The sequence below is a fragment of the Lepidochelys kempii genome, chromosome 5 (assembly GCF_965140285.1).
Source record: "Lepidochelys kempii isolate rLepKem1 chromosome 5, rLepKem1.hap1, whole genome shotgun sequence".
NCBI classification, from domain to species: domain Eukaryota; kingdom Metazoa; phylum Chordata; order Testudines; family Cheloniidae; genus Lepidochelys; species Lepidochelys kempii.
In genome coordinates, this window is record NC_136384.1 from 122,237,274 (window position 1) to 122,252,563 (window position 15,290).

The 15,290-nt window shown below is 45.6% G+C and overlaps 1 protein-coding gene across 2 annotated transcripts in view; it reads right to left on the bottom strand.

Moving 5' to 3' along the window:
• Positions 1-15,290, bottom strand: part of LOC144929085 (paralemmin-1-like) — a 195,501-nt gene that overhangs the window by 79,093 nt on the left and 101,118 nt on the right. The window lies entirely within an intron of this gene.

A 15,290-nucleotide genomic window follows, 5' to 3' on the forward strand; every position in this document is an offset into this window, starting at 1 on the left:
TCTGGCCCTTCTGTTGAATCTGATGTAGCACTTTTCATCTGTGGGTCCTAAAGCATTTTACAAAGGTGGACAAATATTATCCCTATTTTAGAGGGAGAAAAATGAGGCCCAGAGCATTCTCAGGGAGGATCTTTACCTCTGTAACACAATTCCTTCCTGCGTCTGCCAGGGCATTGATTTGACAACATTCAGGTGACTGCAAAGCCTGTCTTTTCATGGAATCCTAGAATATCAGGGTTGGAAGGGACCTCAGGAGGTCATCTAGTCCAACCCCCTGCTCAAAGCAGGACCAATCCCCAATTTTTTGCCACAGATCCCTAAATGGCCCCCTCAAGGATTGAACTCACAACCCTGAGTTTAGCAGGCCAGTGCTCAAACCACTGAGCTATCCCTGCCCCTGCCCCCGCTGCTTCTGGTGGAGGAGAGTTGAACGGATGAGCAGTTGTGGTGGACGACTGAATACTGGCCAAAGGGGCATTTCCAATGGTTTTTAGGTTTTATACATTGGCCCAATGCATGTGGAAGTGGTATCACTATTTTGCACATGCTCCTATAGCTTTGGGGCGAGGGGGAAGGGAGTGCATTTTATAAAACAGACAGACCAGCTGTCTGATAGCAATGACTTGCAGCAACACTGATCTGGGGTGGGCTGTGTACTGCTTATTTTAATTGATGTTATTATTTTAATTATACGGTGCTTCAGCAGCTGGAGGAATGAATCTACTATCAGGCCCTGCCTTAGAGTGTAGGCTGATTTCTGCAGGTATCAGGGGGAAATCTCCTTCGCCACCCCATCTTCAAATTCAGCATTGCACAATTGGCTCAGCACATTACAGGACTTCCTCTGGCTAGGACCAGGGTCCTGACGCTATGGCACTGAACAAGCGTTCCATTCTGAATTGGAACCGCAGTGTGGTCCAGAAGACAGAGCACTGAACTGGGCCTTCGGAAACCTGAGCTCATTTCCCAGCTCTGCTGCTAAGTCATCTCACCTCTCTGTGCCGCTTGTTTCCTCTCAGCCTGCACCTGATCCCCTGACCCTGATGGGAGTCTTTCCATTGACTGCTTTGGGTGGAGTTCCTCCTGTCTGTTTAGATTGTAAACTCTTGTTTCTTAGTAGGTGTCTGTACAATGCTACTGTAACGTAAATAATACTGTGGTCAGACAGTGCCAATACCAAATAATAAGCAGCATTAGAGTCAGAGAGAGGAGTTATTTAACTTAAGTGCCAACGTGGACACAAGAACAAATGGCTATAAACTGGCCATCAACAAGTTTAGTCTTTAAATTAGGTGAAGGTTTCTAACCATCAGAGGAGTGAAGTGCTGGAACAGCCTTTCAAGAGGAGCACTGAGGACAAAAGTCTAAGTGGCTTCAAGACTGAACTTGATAAGTTTATGGCGGGGATGGTATGATAAGACTGCCTACAATGGCATGTAGCCAATCTGCGATTGCTGACAGCAAATATCTCCAATAACCAGTGAAGGGACACTAGAAGGGGAGGGCTCTGAGTTACTACAGAGAATTCTTTCCCAGGTCTCTGGCTGGTGGGTCTCGCCCACATGCTCAGGGTCTAACTGATCACCATATTTGGGGTTGGGAAGAAATTCCCCCCCCCCCCCAGTCAGATAGGCAAAAAAAACCCCAGGGTCTCTGCCATTCTCTGCAGCATGGGGCACGGGTCACTTGGTGGTTTAAACTAGTGTAAATGGTGGATTCTCTGTAACTTGAAGTCTTTAAGTCATGATTTGAGGATGTCAGTAACTCAGCCAGAGGTTAGGAGCTATTACAGGAGTGGGTGGGTGAGGTTCTGTGATCTGCAATGTGCAGGAGGTCAGACTAGATGATCATGATGGTCCCCTCTGACCTTAAAGTCTATGATTCTATTTGATGGTCAGAGGAAGGGGATTTTTCATTAATTTAAAGTGTTTTCATTAAACTACTTTTAGAAAATGTTGAAGTTTTCAGGGTTGCTGCCCCTGTGAGCAGAGGCAGGGCATCTTTACATGAAACTGAACTCTGAACAAAGGACATTTCCTGATAACCTGGTAGGGAAAACATGGGCCATTCATTATGATATGTGAAAGGGTTTAGTGTGATTGGGTTTTCCCATTTGCCATGCTGCCCCCACATTGAGTGCAAAGACAAAAGCATTACGGTGTTTTCTTATCTCTAGGGTGACGGCCCTGGCAATCATTTCCTAGAAGATGAGACTATAATGGAGTGTTGGCTGCTGCTACCAGGAAAGAATTTAATGCTACCAGGGTCTTAAACCTGGGTTGTAAACTGCTGTGATTTTTCTGCCTACAATCAGTTGCATTTGCACAAAGAGAAAAAAATTGTAAATATTTTTACAATCCCCAAATAACTAGAGCCCTGATCCTGTAATGAACTATATGTTGACAGGATCTTGCACTTATGTGGAAGTCAATGGGACACAGGAATTTGCCTGTGTATATAAACTTGCAGCATGGAGGCCTAAAACACCTTTATTTGCAGAACTATTGGCAGAGTTGGGGTTAAGCACTGCAGAGCCTTCATTAGTCCCACTCTTGGAAGTTAATAAAGTGATTGTGCCAACACACAGAGCGAGGGCTGAAAGTGTCATAGAAAAAAACAGTACACATTTTAATACCAAAATATTTGACGGGCACCCCATTGATGACAGAGATGGGGAGTGGCTGGTGAGTCCATTTGTGCCACGACCCACTGGCTTCCCTAACACTCTAGCAGGGAGATGTGGGGTGATGCTGTACCATACCTGGTCTGCCATTCATTGATACTGCTTAATTTGCCTGCATTGATGTGCGGGAAAAGGAAAAAGATGAGTGGGACATGGACTGAGAGACCTGCATCAGGCACTTGGACGCACTGGCTGTTCCCACTCAGCTCCACCCTGATATTAGGGACCACCAACCATCCTGACTTTGTTTTAAAGTGGCTTTTCAGCTTTTAGGACAGCTCCTTGCTCACAACCTCCAGCCTCAAGAGCACCAAGGACTTTTTGAGGTTCCTCACTGTTTGGAGTTTCAACTCACTGCTGATCCACACACACAAATTTGGAGTCATTGAGCATAATAAAGCAGAGTTGGGGACCAAAAAGTTCCTGGTCAGAGCAACAGCCTGTATCTGTCTCAGTCTGGCATGTGGCAATGGGCCCAAACAACAAAATTTAGCTCCTGTTCTCTGATACGCCAGATCTGATATGCCCCAAACTTCTGGAGTATTCCAATTCAGGGCTTTGGGTGGAACCACTGAAAAAGTTCCCCTCTGCAAACTAGAGTGGAAGTTTGTAATGAATCTGTAGTAGTTCCGACATTTATGTGAAATGTACATACAGCATATATTTCATGCTGCAACCTTTTCCAAAACTGGAAGGCTATTTTACTGGCCCTAGGTTGAGGACTTCTTTTTTGTTCACAGCTCTTAGCTGAAAATCCCCTGGCAGCAAAGCTGGAATCTGAGTGTAACAGATACGAGCTGCCATTCCCAGAGCTAGGAATGGTGTCAACTTGATCCACTGCTAAACATCCAGGACTATGAGTGTGAGAGCGGGAGCTGGAGTAACTCGTGAACAGTAAGCTTGACTGTCCCCATAGCATCTGATCAATGACTGACTTCCATGCAATCCGCTTGGAATGGCATTTAGAGGGGTAAACTGGTTCTCTGGCTTCCTGTCCTGGACACTGTCAGCTAAATGAAGCTTACAAGCACAACTCCGTTGGCTGCATGTTATTTCTTTGCTGCAGTTGCCCCCTGAAACATGCATCTAAGTTTAGGACTGACGTTTCATTGCAGGTGTGCCAGCTTATAAATAAATGCTTATGTACACTCATAGGAATGGGACTACTCACATCACAATGTCCTGAAGCACATTCCTCTCCCCTTAGTTTTTCCTGGGAATTTTATTAACATCTGATTTCTTTCTATATCCTTTGGAAAGTAAGAGGTTTAGCTTTATCTGAGAACCTTGAAACAGATCAGCTTCTTAAGGCTATAGTTATGACTGGATCTCTGTCTGAGGAATCTTAGAAATACATATGGGTGCCAGAACTTCACTCTGACTCTCCAATGCAATGTAGGCTGTTGCATAAAATTCTCTATGGTAGACTGTAGTTTATACTCTCCTCCAACTTTAAAGAGATAGAGGATATATTGTACCTTGCACTAGGATTAATGATTATCCGACTGAAACCAAACTAAACAAATGATTTAGTCCACGGATGGCACAGGCAGACCAGATCTAGGGCTTTAAGTCTTAATTTAAAGTAGGAGCGAGGTCAGGACCTTGGGAGAGGGGGCGGAGCAGGGGCAGGAAGAGGCAGATAAAGGGTGGGGCTTTGGGGAAGGGGCGGAGTGGGGGCAGGGCCTTGGGGCACAGCATGGGTTGAGCACCCCCGAGAAAAGGAAAAGTCGGCGCCTGAACTCATAGCCATCCATTTCTTCTTACGCTGTTTCATCACTGCCACAAAACTACGATGTCATGTTATTGCCAATATTAGTGTGGATATTTATTATTTAACTCCAACTAAGAGTTTGTCTACTCAGTCCCACAACGCGGACTCCGGGGGAGTCAACTGCAGCCGGCACTAACTTGTTGCGCTGTGACAGCCCTGTTGTACTGTAATGGTGGGGCTGTGTAGACAAGCCCTAAGATCAGGGCCCCATTGGGCTAGACCCTCTGTAGACACAAAGAGACAGCTCCTGCCTCAAAGACTTTGGCATCTAAAGAGACAAGGTAGAAAAGGGTGGGAGAAGGAGACACGACATACAAATAGAAGATTGGGAGCGGAGGCGCAGGCAGATCAAGTGGCTTGCCCAAGATTACACAGGACGTTTGTGGCAGAGCTAGGAACTTAACCCAGTAATACTTTCCAGGCCTCAAGCTGTCATCACTGATAATCTCCTCTGGAGCAGAAGCAATTCCCAAAGGACAAGCTGAGCCACTTACATTGCAGAGATGGGTCCAGAGTGTTTTCAATTAACTGGTTCCTGTGTCCAAGGCCAGCTCTACACGAGGAACTTTTGCTGGTATAACAACATCAGTTAGGGGTGTGATCTTTTTACATTTTTATACTGCAGATATACTAACAAAAAAGTCCCTTTGCTGGCCTGGCTTATTTTGCTCTGGGAACTGGTCTAAACTATACTAGCAAAAGCACTTTTTTTTTGGTGTCGCGGTTCCTTGTGGGAGTTGTAGTTTGGATGCCTCATGCTCCCATTCTCCTCAATGGGCCATACTCCCTGGCTGGACTACATTACCCATGATGCATAAGGTCCCCATTGTGGCTGAATTGCCACAGGGCATCATGGGAGTCCACATAGGTCTGAAAATGTAATTATAAACAGGGAATCATGGACGAGGTGCATTTGTAGTGAGGTCTCACAGGGATCGGTTCTTGGCTCTTTGCTACTTAACATTTTTATCAATGACTTGAAAGAAGACGTAAAATCATCACTGACAGTTTGCAAAAGACAAAAATTGGGGATAAATAATGCAGAGCACAGGTCACTGATACAGTGTGATCTGGGTTGCTTGGTAAGCTAAGCACAAGCTAACAATATGCTTTTTAATATGGCTAAATGTAAATATATTTATCTAGGAACAAAGAACATAGGCCATACTTACAGGATGGGGGACTGTATCCTGGGAAGCAGTGACTTTGAAAAAGATTTGTGGTGGATAATCAGCTGAACATGAGCTCCTAGTGTGATGCTGTGACCAAAAGGGATAATGCGATCCTTAGATGCATAAACAGGGGAATCTGTAGTATGAACACAGAGGTTATTTTACCTCTATATTTGGCACTGGTGCAACCATGGCTGGAATACCGTGCCCAGTTCTGGCGTCCACAATTCAAGAACAATGTTGACAAATTGGAGAGTATTCAGAGGAGAGTCACGAGAACAATTCCAAGATTAGAAAATATGCTTTATAGTGATAGAACAAGGAGCTCAATCTATTTAGTTTAACAAAGAGAAGATTAAGGGGCAGCTTGGTTACAGTCTATAAATACCCACATGGGGAACAAATATTTAATAATGGGCTCTTCAATCGAGCAGAAAAAAGGTATAACGTGATCCAATGGCTAGAAGTTGATGCTAGACAAATTCAAACTGGAAATAAGGTGTGAATTTTTAGCAGGGAGGGTAATCGACCACTTGAACAAGTTACCAAGGGTTGTGGTGGATTCTCCATCAATGGCAATTTTAAAATCAAGATGAGATGTTTTTCTAAAAGATCTGCCCCTCGGAATTATCGTGGGGAAGGTCTATGGCCTGTGTTATACAGGAGATCAGCTTAAATGTGGCCACAGCAACATGAGTGGCAGGCAGGGCTAGTCGTCTTAGTACATCCCTAGGGTCTCAGGCGGGACTGTATTTGGTGCGGCTAGCCAATCCTTCTGCTTGCACTGCCATGGCTACACTCTGCTTTTAGTTTGCTAGCTTCATTGGCACTACTGCGGGTATGTCTGCCCGAGCTGGAAAGTACACCTCCAGACCCAGTGTGGACACACCCTAAGAGACAGAGATCAGCATGAGCTGAACCAGCTTTTAAATGCTGCTTTTGGAAGACTTTAGCTTAGTCCATGCCACTGCCATATCAAGTCCTAAAACCTCTTTTATCTGACCCCAGGTGGTAGGATGTTATCCCGAGCCTGGATAAGAGCAGCCATTGTGCAGAGGAAGATGGTTACCAAGGCAAAAGGAATTAATATGGCTTCAGGTCAAAGGAAAGGAAACAAGCACTGCAAACACGCAAAGCGATGAAGAGCCTCAGGGTATATGGCCTAGTTCTATGCCATTTGTAAATGCACCCCAGAACAATCATCTGCTTCTAATGTTTAGAGGGGTGAGTGAGTGAGTGAGTGAGTGAGTGTGTGTGTGTGTGTGAGAGAGACACTGTTCTCAGACCCAGTTTGAGCAGTCTCTTTGATAGTGTGTTTCCTGCCATATTAAAAAAATCATTCTCTGGGTCAGCATTCAACTAAAAAGATGGAGGGAGCTTTTCAGATGCGAGGACTGGCCTGCAGCTTGTTACACTGAGGCTCACCTGTAAGGATAGTTGGCAAACCAATAAACACAAACTAGGACAAATGTAGCAATGAAAGGAGAGGAGTTGGGGTCAAATCCTGTTTGCCATGGGGCGGCAGAGTTGGGAGGGGTGGACTTAACTGAGATATTATAAAGTGAATATCTATCAAACCCTCCCATTTATGATGTACCACAGTTTAAAACTTTAGGAAGTCAGAGTCAGCGTAGCTAGATTTAATAAGGGGCTAGAAGATTTTCGGTAGTTATACACACTAGGACAGGGGTCATTCAGTGTCATGTTTCAAGGCCTAATATTAGCCCAAGTATGAGGCAGGAATGTTGTCACCTCATGTACAGCATAACATTACTAGCCACATGCTTTATAGCTTTATATTTACTCTGAGGCATCAGGGCAAGCACAACACAGAGGTAGGAGACGTGATGGATAAGGCTGTGAGTTGGTCACGGAGTCCGTGACCTCTGTGACTTCTGCAGAAGCTGGTGCATCTGGCTCCGGGGCTGCCTGAGCAGCTCAGGCTGCGCCTGGGCCAGTCTCATCAGCCACTCCTGGGACAGTCTTGGCCACCGCCCACCCGCAACAGCAGCAGGAGGAGTTTCGGTGTGGGAGGGGGCTCAGGGCTGCGGTTTGGGACGGGGTGATGGCTGTGGATGGCGCTTATTTTGGGGGGGCTTCCCGGAAGTGGCAACATGTCCCTTCCTCATCTCCTAGCTCCACGCATCAATCAATTTTACTAGTGTAAAATATGGCAGCCTGCTTGTTAGGTGAAGTTTCATGGCACCTGTGCTCTGGCATCTGCACAGGCTGCCTTTGGGCTCGGGGACGGTGCTCAAGGTGTTCGTTCTGATCTTAAATGGCCCTTCTGCTTGAGGGAGCTGCTCACTTCTGCTCTGAGCAGCCTCTCTTTCTCACTGACTGTTGGACTGGGTGATAACACCACAGAGTACAAGCCTCATCCAGCGTTCCCAGTTTGAGACATACAGAGAATACATCTGAATCCTGGCACGAGGAAGAGACCAAGGGAACAAACGACAGAGCGAGAGAAGACTGGCAGTTCAGACACCAGCAGGAGAGCACATGATGTGGGGAAAAGGAGCAAGAAACACTAGGACAAGAATTAGCTTAGAGTTCACGTCTGCTGGGAGCTCCAAGGAGACAGGAGAAAAGGCTTCAACATAGCCTCAGGCTGGAGCCATAGATGTGGGAGGAACTTGGCTTACAACGTTCCCCAAACCTATGTGTATTTATTTTTGTTAATAAGCTTTTCTCGTATGCATCTTCAGCAAGGGTTCTCTCTTAGTGAGCCCATCCCAGTCACTAGGACTCCAACAGTGCCCGATTTGAATATGCAGCAATAAAGGCTAAGTTAACTCTGATGTAAGGTGGATACAATTCTGCCGGCTTCGACAGAGATTCATTTCCTTCCATCTGGTCTGGAGCTGGCCCTCTCCAAATTGTGAGCTCTACCTGCCAGCTGTTAGCTAGACACCAGTCAGTCACAGCCAAGTGGCAGACAACCTCCCATACTCCGTGCATCTCTTGCTACCCGAGACCTGCACGGCACCTCATCCGTGATTCAGATCGGGTCAGCTCTATCAGATATGCTGAAGGGAAGCCTTTCTTTTGGTCAGCCTGGTAGGCACAGTGCTCAACTCTTCTCAGCGGGAAATCCCTCCGACTTGCAACACACCTATCATGAGCATCCACCGTAGGTATTAAAGCCGCTTGTTTTATAATCTCTCAAACAAACATGCTAGCAAAAGAGTCACCAGCAAAAATGTACACCAGTCAGCGGGAACAACTCATTACCTTTGTTCCAAAGCACAGGCCTGAACCCTAGAGTTAAGGAAGATCTCCATTAGCTATATTAGTCTAGGATTCGGCTTTTCTTTTGTGAGGCAAGTCATTAGAGGACAAGAAAAGTCACAATTTAAAACCAATCCTGCTTAGCGTGCACGTGCCCACATGCCCACTCGCACAACTTCATAACCTCAAAGGGCTTTTACAGACATTAGGCAATGAATGCACGTGACACTTGAGTAGCTCTGAAATTCTCCAGTAAAGGGCAGTGGACATACCCATTAGCCACTGCATTTCAGTTTTTCCACTCCAAGAGCGGTCACAGTACCACATTTCTGTTCCAAGAGTCTCTCCCCTTTTCCTTTGTACGTGGTGCTTTGAGGACCTCTTCAGAAGCAATGCATTTTATGTGCGGCTCACATACACCACAATCCATGTCCAAATGCAGTGTGTAAAGTGTCTCTCCCCTTTGGAGATGATGGGCCAGATTCTCAGCCAGCATGAATGGGTGTAGCTCCATTAACTTCAATAGAGACACACCAATTTACATCAGCTGAGGATTTAGCTGAGTGATTTTTCCCCCGCAGGAGCACAGTGTTATAAAAGTAGGTCAGGGTGTCAAACAAGTCTCTGGGAAAAGCATTCATCCTCCCAAGGAGTTCATGGAAGTCCCATTGGTTCTATGGCGAGCCTGTGAAAGCTCGGTACAATCAGGGAAGTTACTAGCCATGTTAACCAGCATCAGCCATCGAGTGATGAAATATGTTGTCAGGGAGGTTATTACATGTAAGCATCTTGTATAATGGTTTCATGGCAAAGAAAAATCCTTCACCCTTTGTAGTTAATGTAGGTCTCTGGGACACTCTATAACATAATCTCATAAAATAAAATAAGTTTGGAAGCCTTTCAAATACTGGGAAGGAACAGCAGGCTGTGGGTGGGCTGCCATACTCTGCGAAGGCTGGCTGTTAGTACCCAGATGTTGAATGCCAATTTTCCATTTACTGCTGTAAAATAACAGACTGTCATGTGGTAAAAATAACCACGACAGGCAGACAGAGCATTCCAATGTTTGCTTCACCTACAGCACTTAGGCAAGAATGTGTCTGCGAAAGTTCATTAGGCATTTATCTCGCTGCTAGACCAAAGGGTACATTTCATGTTTGTGATTTGGAGAGAGGAGGGGGTAAAATATTATTTACCGCCCAAAGTCTAATGCAACTGTATAACCCAGGGGATATCAGTCAGGTGACACTGGCAAAGAATCACAGAAAGAGTTACTTTCTTCCAACCCTGAAGAAGAAACCCTATAAGAAAAAGGAAAACAGAATTATCCCAAATGCTTCTCTTCCTCGCTCTCAGCTGCTCTGTAGCATTCCTGCCTAGAGCATTCCCCATCTCACTTCTGCCTGGCATTCTGCCACAGATTTAAAGAAACAGTCCACACAGTCTTGCAATCACATTTGCTGAATCTAATAGTTAAAGAATGCTTTTCAACCAAGTTCCATCTGACTTCTGTTTAGCCTCAATCATGCTCCCATTGAAGTCAAAGGCAAGAGTCTAATGGGACTTCAAAGCAAGATCAAACCCACTATATTTGCTAAAAATTTCAGGTAGTGATTGGTGCAAGTGTTTCGAAGAAAATATCTCCTCTCCCCTCAAAATGAATCTTTACCCAAGTCTAGAACCAAATCAGCATCCAGTACTAGCATATCTGACATATCTGACACTGCAGTCAGATTGTTCATGGGAAGAAGTTTTCTTCTGGCCCAGTGTAAAAAGCAGATTTCCAGGCACTTATGACCCTACAGAGCTGCTCAAGTCAGTTTGACAAAACAGACAGAACACCCTCCTATGCCCCCAGACTCTCTCTTCTCAAAAAGCATACAACGCCAAACTCCAGTCACTTTGAATTAGGCTTAGTCAGTCTTATTCGGTCGGCTAGGTCAGAACCAAATCCCTGGATACAAAGATCCCTCAACTCTGTGTCTCTACCCATCTCGCTTTTCCTTTCTTGGTTAATTACGCTTCTAATGCTCCTATGATTCCTCACTCTCTAAGCAAATTAAAATAATCTCACTCTGCCTGTGATTTTTACTGCAAGGCTCTTATTCTGCTCGTATTTTGCCATAGTCTTTCTTTCCCTGGTTTGTCTTTTATGTATGTTTTGTACTTCTGTGTGCCCTTTGTTGGTGATTATCCACATAATTACACAACGGTATTTAGTTATTTGTAATCGCTTCTATATTATGGACTGTTGTACTTTACTGCTGGTTTTTTATGATGTCTGTGAGTCATACTGACTTTCTGGATGTGCCTGGAATTGTGAATACAGAAATGCAGACTAAGGTAGGCCAAGATCCTGCAAACACTTGCACAGGAGTGATCCTATTGAAGTCAGTTGGATTACGCACATGGGTAAAGTTACTCACATGAGTAAGGGTTTGCAGGATATAGGCCATACTTTATGATTTCCTGTCTCTTGCATTTCATGAAAATCTAATAAAGAACCGGAAAAAAGAAAAAGTGAAACATTGTTTGCCTTGAGTTTTTTCAACAAAGGATCAGATTCTGATACCCTTACGTCCCGTGGGTGGGCCTTACTGTATATGTGGTCCTAATGATTTCAGTGGGTCCACTTGTGGAGTAAGTTGCTATTCAATGTGAGTGAAGTTGTCAGTAAATTCCGACTCGTAATAACAGACACATAACTCCCACAGTATTCTTGTCAGCAAGTTAAAGAAGTATGGGCTGGATGGATGCACTACAAGGTGGGTAGAAAGTTGGCTAGATTGTCGGGCTCAACGGGTAGTGATCAATGGCTCCATGTCTAGTTGGCAGCCGGTATCTAGCGGAGTGCCCCAAGGGTTGGTCCTGGGGCCGGTTTTGTTCAATATCTTCATTAATGATCTGGAGGATGGTGTGGATTGCACCCTCAGCAAGTTTGCGGATGACACTAAACTTGGAGGAGTGGTAGATATGCTGGAGGGTAGGGATAGGATACAGAGGGACCTAGATAAATTAGAGGATTGGGCCAAAAGAAATCTGATGAGGTTCAACAAGGAGAAGTGCAGAGTCCTGCACTTACGATGGAAGAATCCCATGCACCGCTACAGACTAGGGAACGCATGGCCAGGCAGCAGTTCTGCAGAGAAGGTCCTAGGGGTGACAGTGGATGAGAAGCTGGATATGAGTCAACAGTGTGCCCTTGTTGCCAAGAAGGCCAATGGCATTTTGGGGTGTATAAGTAGGGGCATTGCCAGCAGATCGAGGGACGTGATCGTTCCCCTCTATTCGACATTGGTGAGGCCTCATCTGGAGTACTGTGTCCAGTTTTGGGCCCCACACTACAAGAAGGATGTGGAGAAATTGGAGAGAGTCCAGCGAAGGGCAACAAAAATGATCAGGGGTCTGGAACACATGACTTATGAGGAGAGGCTGAGGGAACTGGGATTGTTTAGTCTACGGAAGAGAAGAATGAGGGGGGATTTGATAGTTGCTTTTAACTACCTGAAAGGTGGATCCGAAGAGGATGGATCTAGACTATTCTCAGTGATAGCAGATGACAGGACAAGGAGTAGTGATCTCAAGTTGCAATGGGGAAGGTTTAGGTTGGATATTAGAAAAAACTTTTTCACTTGGAGGGTGGTGAAACATTGGAATGCGTTACCTAGGGAGGTGGTGGAATCCCCTTCCTTAGAAGTTTTTAAGGTCAGGCTTGAGAAAGCCCTGGCTGGGATGATTTAGTTGGGATTGGTCCTGCTCTGGGCAGGGGGTTGGACTAGATGGCCTCCAGAGGTCCCTTCCAACTCTGTTATTCTATGATTCTATGACATTTGGTCTGTGTTAAATTATGGCTGTGAAACATGGACATTCAAATAATTGACAATAAAGAGGCTACTAGTCTTCAAATTATGAAGTTATAGAAGAATTCTGAAAACATGATCGATAGCTTATGTAACCAACAAAAAGTACTGGAACTCAACAAATGCTGGTCAGAGATCTCATGAGGAGAAACATTCGATTTGCAGGACACATTTTTAGAGGTTCACAGGCAATGCATGTTTATGGAAGGGAAAGCTGATGGCAGAAGAACACGAGGCAGAAAAAAAAAGACCTTGGATGGACGATGTGGATCAAAAGGACTATTCATCCACAAAGAGATGAGCAGGGAATTGTACAGAATGGGCTACTATGGTTGCAAACCTCCAGTAATGGAGATGCCGCATTAGAAGAAAAAGAAAGATGTTAGACTCTGAGCCATAGGCTGCAAGTGGGCTCATGCAATTACCATGATAGTATTAGTGCCTTCTTCTACCATGGAGCTCCATGCATACAGGCTGAGTTTGCTTCTGATACAAAGAGAGGGACAGTCCTCCCCAATGATCTCTCACCAGACCCCTTCTCACTTCCCTCAGCTGTCTCCCATCCCCAAATGCCTTGTTCCCCTTCCCATGTAAAAGGATAGGATTCCCAGATTTTAGTCCTAATCTTCCAGCCAATTTAAAGAAAAAGTGTCAGATTAAAAACCATGATTTTTAGAAATGTTTCCTTACCGGTGTTGCTAACAACACTGTGCTGTGAATTCACACAAAGGGAATGGCACTGTCTTAGTGAGAGAGATTTAGGGTGGGATTTTCAGTAGCACTGAGTGCTGGCCTAAGTCTGCTCCAATTGAGCAGACTGGGTTCTAGGCCCCAGATCTTACAGATAAATCTAGATAAATAAATCTTACAGATAATCTAAATCTACCCTAACACTGCCCGAGGGTAGAGATATATGCCACCGCCTGACAACACAGGAAAACAGGCCCATGTGGGACTGTAGGCCGTCTGTATTAACTTCAACCTGGTATGCAGCTGTATCCATTTTGGCATTGTATTCGTAGTGCTTGCCAAAGCTCTGGTGTTTATTTCTGACCTGGAAAGGCACAGTGAAATCTCGTACAACATAGTGGCGCTTATTTTAAGCGAGCAATAAGTCGTCGTCGTAGTAGTAGTAAGAGAGTGACCCTTATGAACACATTAACTTGAGTGAAAGAAGCTGAATCCTCAGTAAACAACAGGCAGGTTCTGCTGTAAAGGTGGGGATGAGCGGGTGCTTCTTGTTTGTTAAAGTTGGCACCTGAGGCTAACTGCCAGTAGATGACAATAAGCCAGTTGCCCTGTTCTTTGCCCTGAACTTTACATATTCTCCAGCAGGACGCTGCTCCCCCTCACCCCCGGCCAAGCATGTGTGTTACAGGATTCCTTTCACAGATGCCTCAATACTGCAGCTGTTTAGCACTCACCCATCTGAGACAGCTTGAATCTCTGATGCAGAACCAAGGTCCCTGGCACGCTGGACACATGGTGCAATGGTAGTCTCACCCCTCTGGCTTGTTGTACGATCAGACAATAGTTTTCCTCTGCTCTTGGGTATCTGGTTCAGCCAAATTCCTGTCTGTCTAGTTAAGGGGTTTGGGCCAGCTCCATCCCTAATGGACAGGTTCTCTCTTTAGTAGCATACTTCCAAGGGAGAGAGGGCAGGGGCCTTTGGCCCTGATTCAGCAAGGTACTTAAGTATGGGCTTACCTGTAAGCATATAGGTAGTCCCACTAAAGCCATGTGGCTAAGTATCTTGCTTCAGCGTATTACCGTGCAATTCTTCCCCATCACTCTCAACTCTCTAACGTGTTCTGGCTACTGGGACATATCCTGGGATAAAGCCCACCATCTCAAGGCTCTCCCCTGGCTGGGTGGTGACACCAAACGGAAATAATCATTTTAGCCTGTTTGCGGTTCTTTCTGCTTCCCTCCTCCAGCTCACATTCCTGCTGTCTCCCCGTTTCTCCACCACTCATAAGAACATCTATACTAGGTCAGACCAATGGTCTTTCTAGCCCAGTATCCGCTGATGGTGGCCAGTGCCAGAGCTTCGGGAGAAGTTTACAGAACAGGGCAGTTGGTGCGATCCACCCCTGTCTTCTGGCAGTCAGAGGTTTAGAGTCACCCCGAGCATGGGGCAGCCGCCCTGACTATTTTAGCTAATAGCCACTGATGGACCTATCTTCCATGAACTTCCCCCTTACACGTGCCTCAGTGGGATCTGTTGGGAGGGATCTAGTTGTCAAAGGAACCTGTACTATATATTAAGAATTTAGGTCTTCAGAGAGGTCTTGATCCTTGTTATCCCTTCACCCTAGTGGCCAGGTGTCACTGTGGCAGAGGAGGGAACTGGTGCACACAGAGGCTAAATGACTTACCCATGGGCACACTGTAAGGCTTGTGTCAGAGCAAGGAACTGAAACCAGGTCTCCCAACTCCTAGTGCTCTCACCACTGGACCATCCTTCCTCTCCTTCAGGATCAAGACCACTCTGGAGACCTGAACTGCAAATGCATGAAGGTTGTGGGCCAAAATTCAGCCCTATCTTATGCTGGTGTATCCTGCGCCTA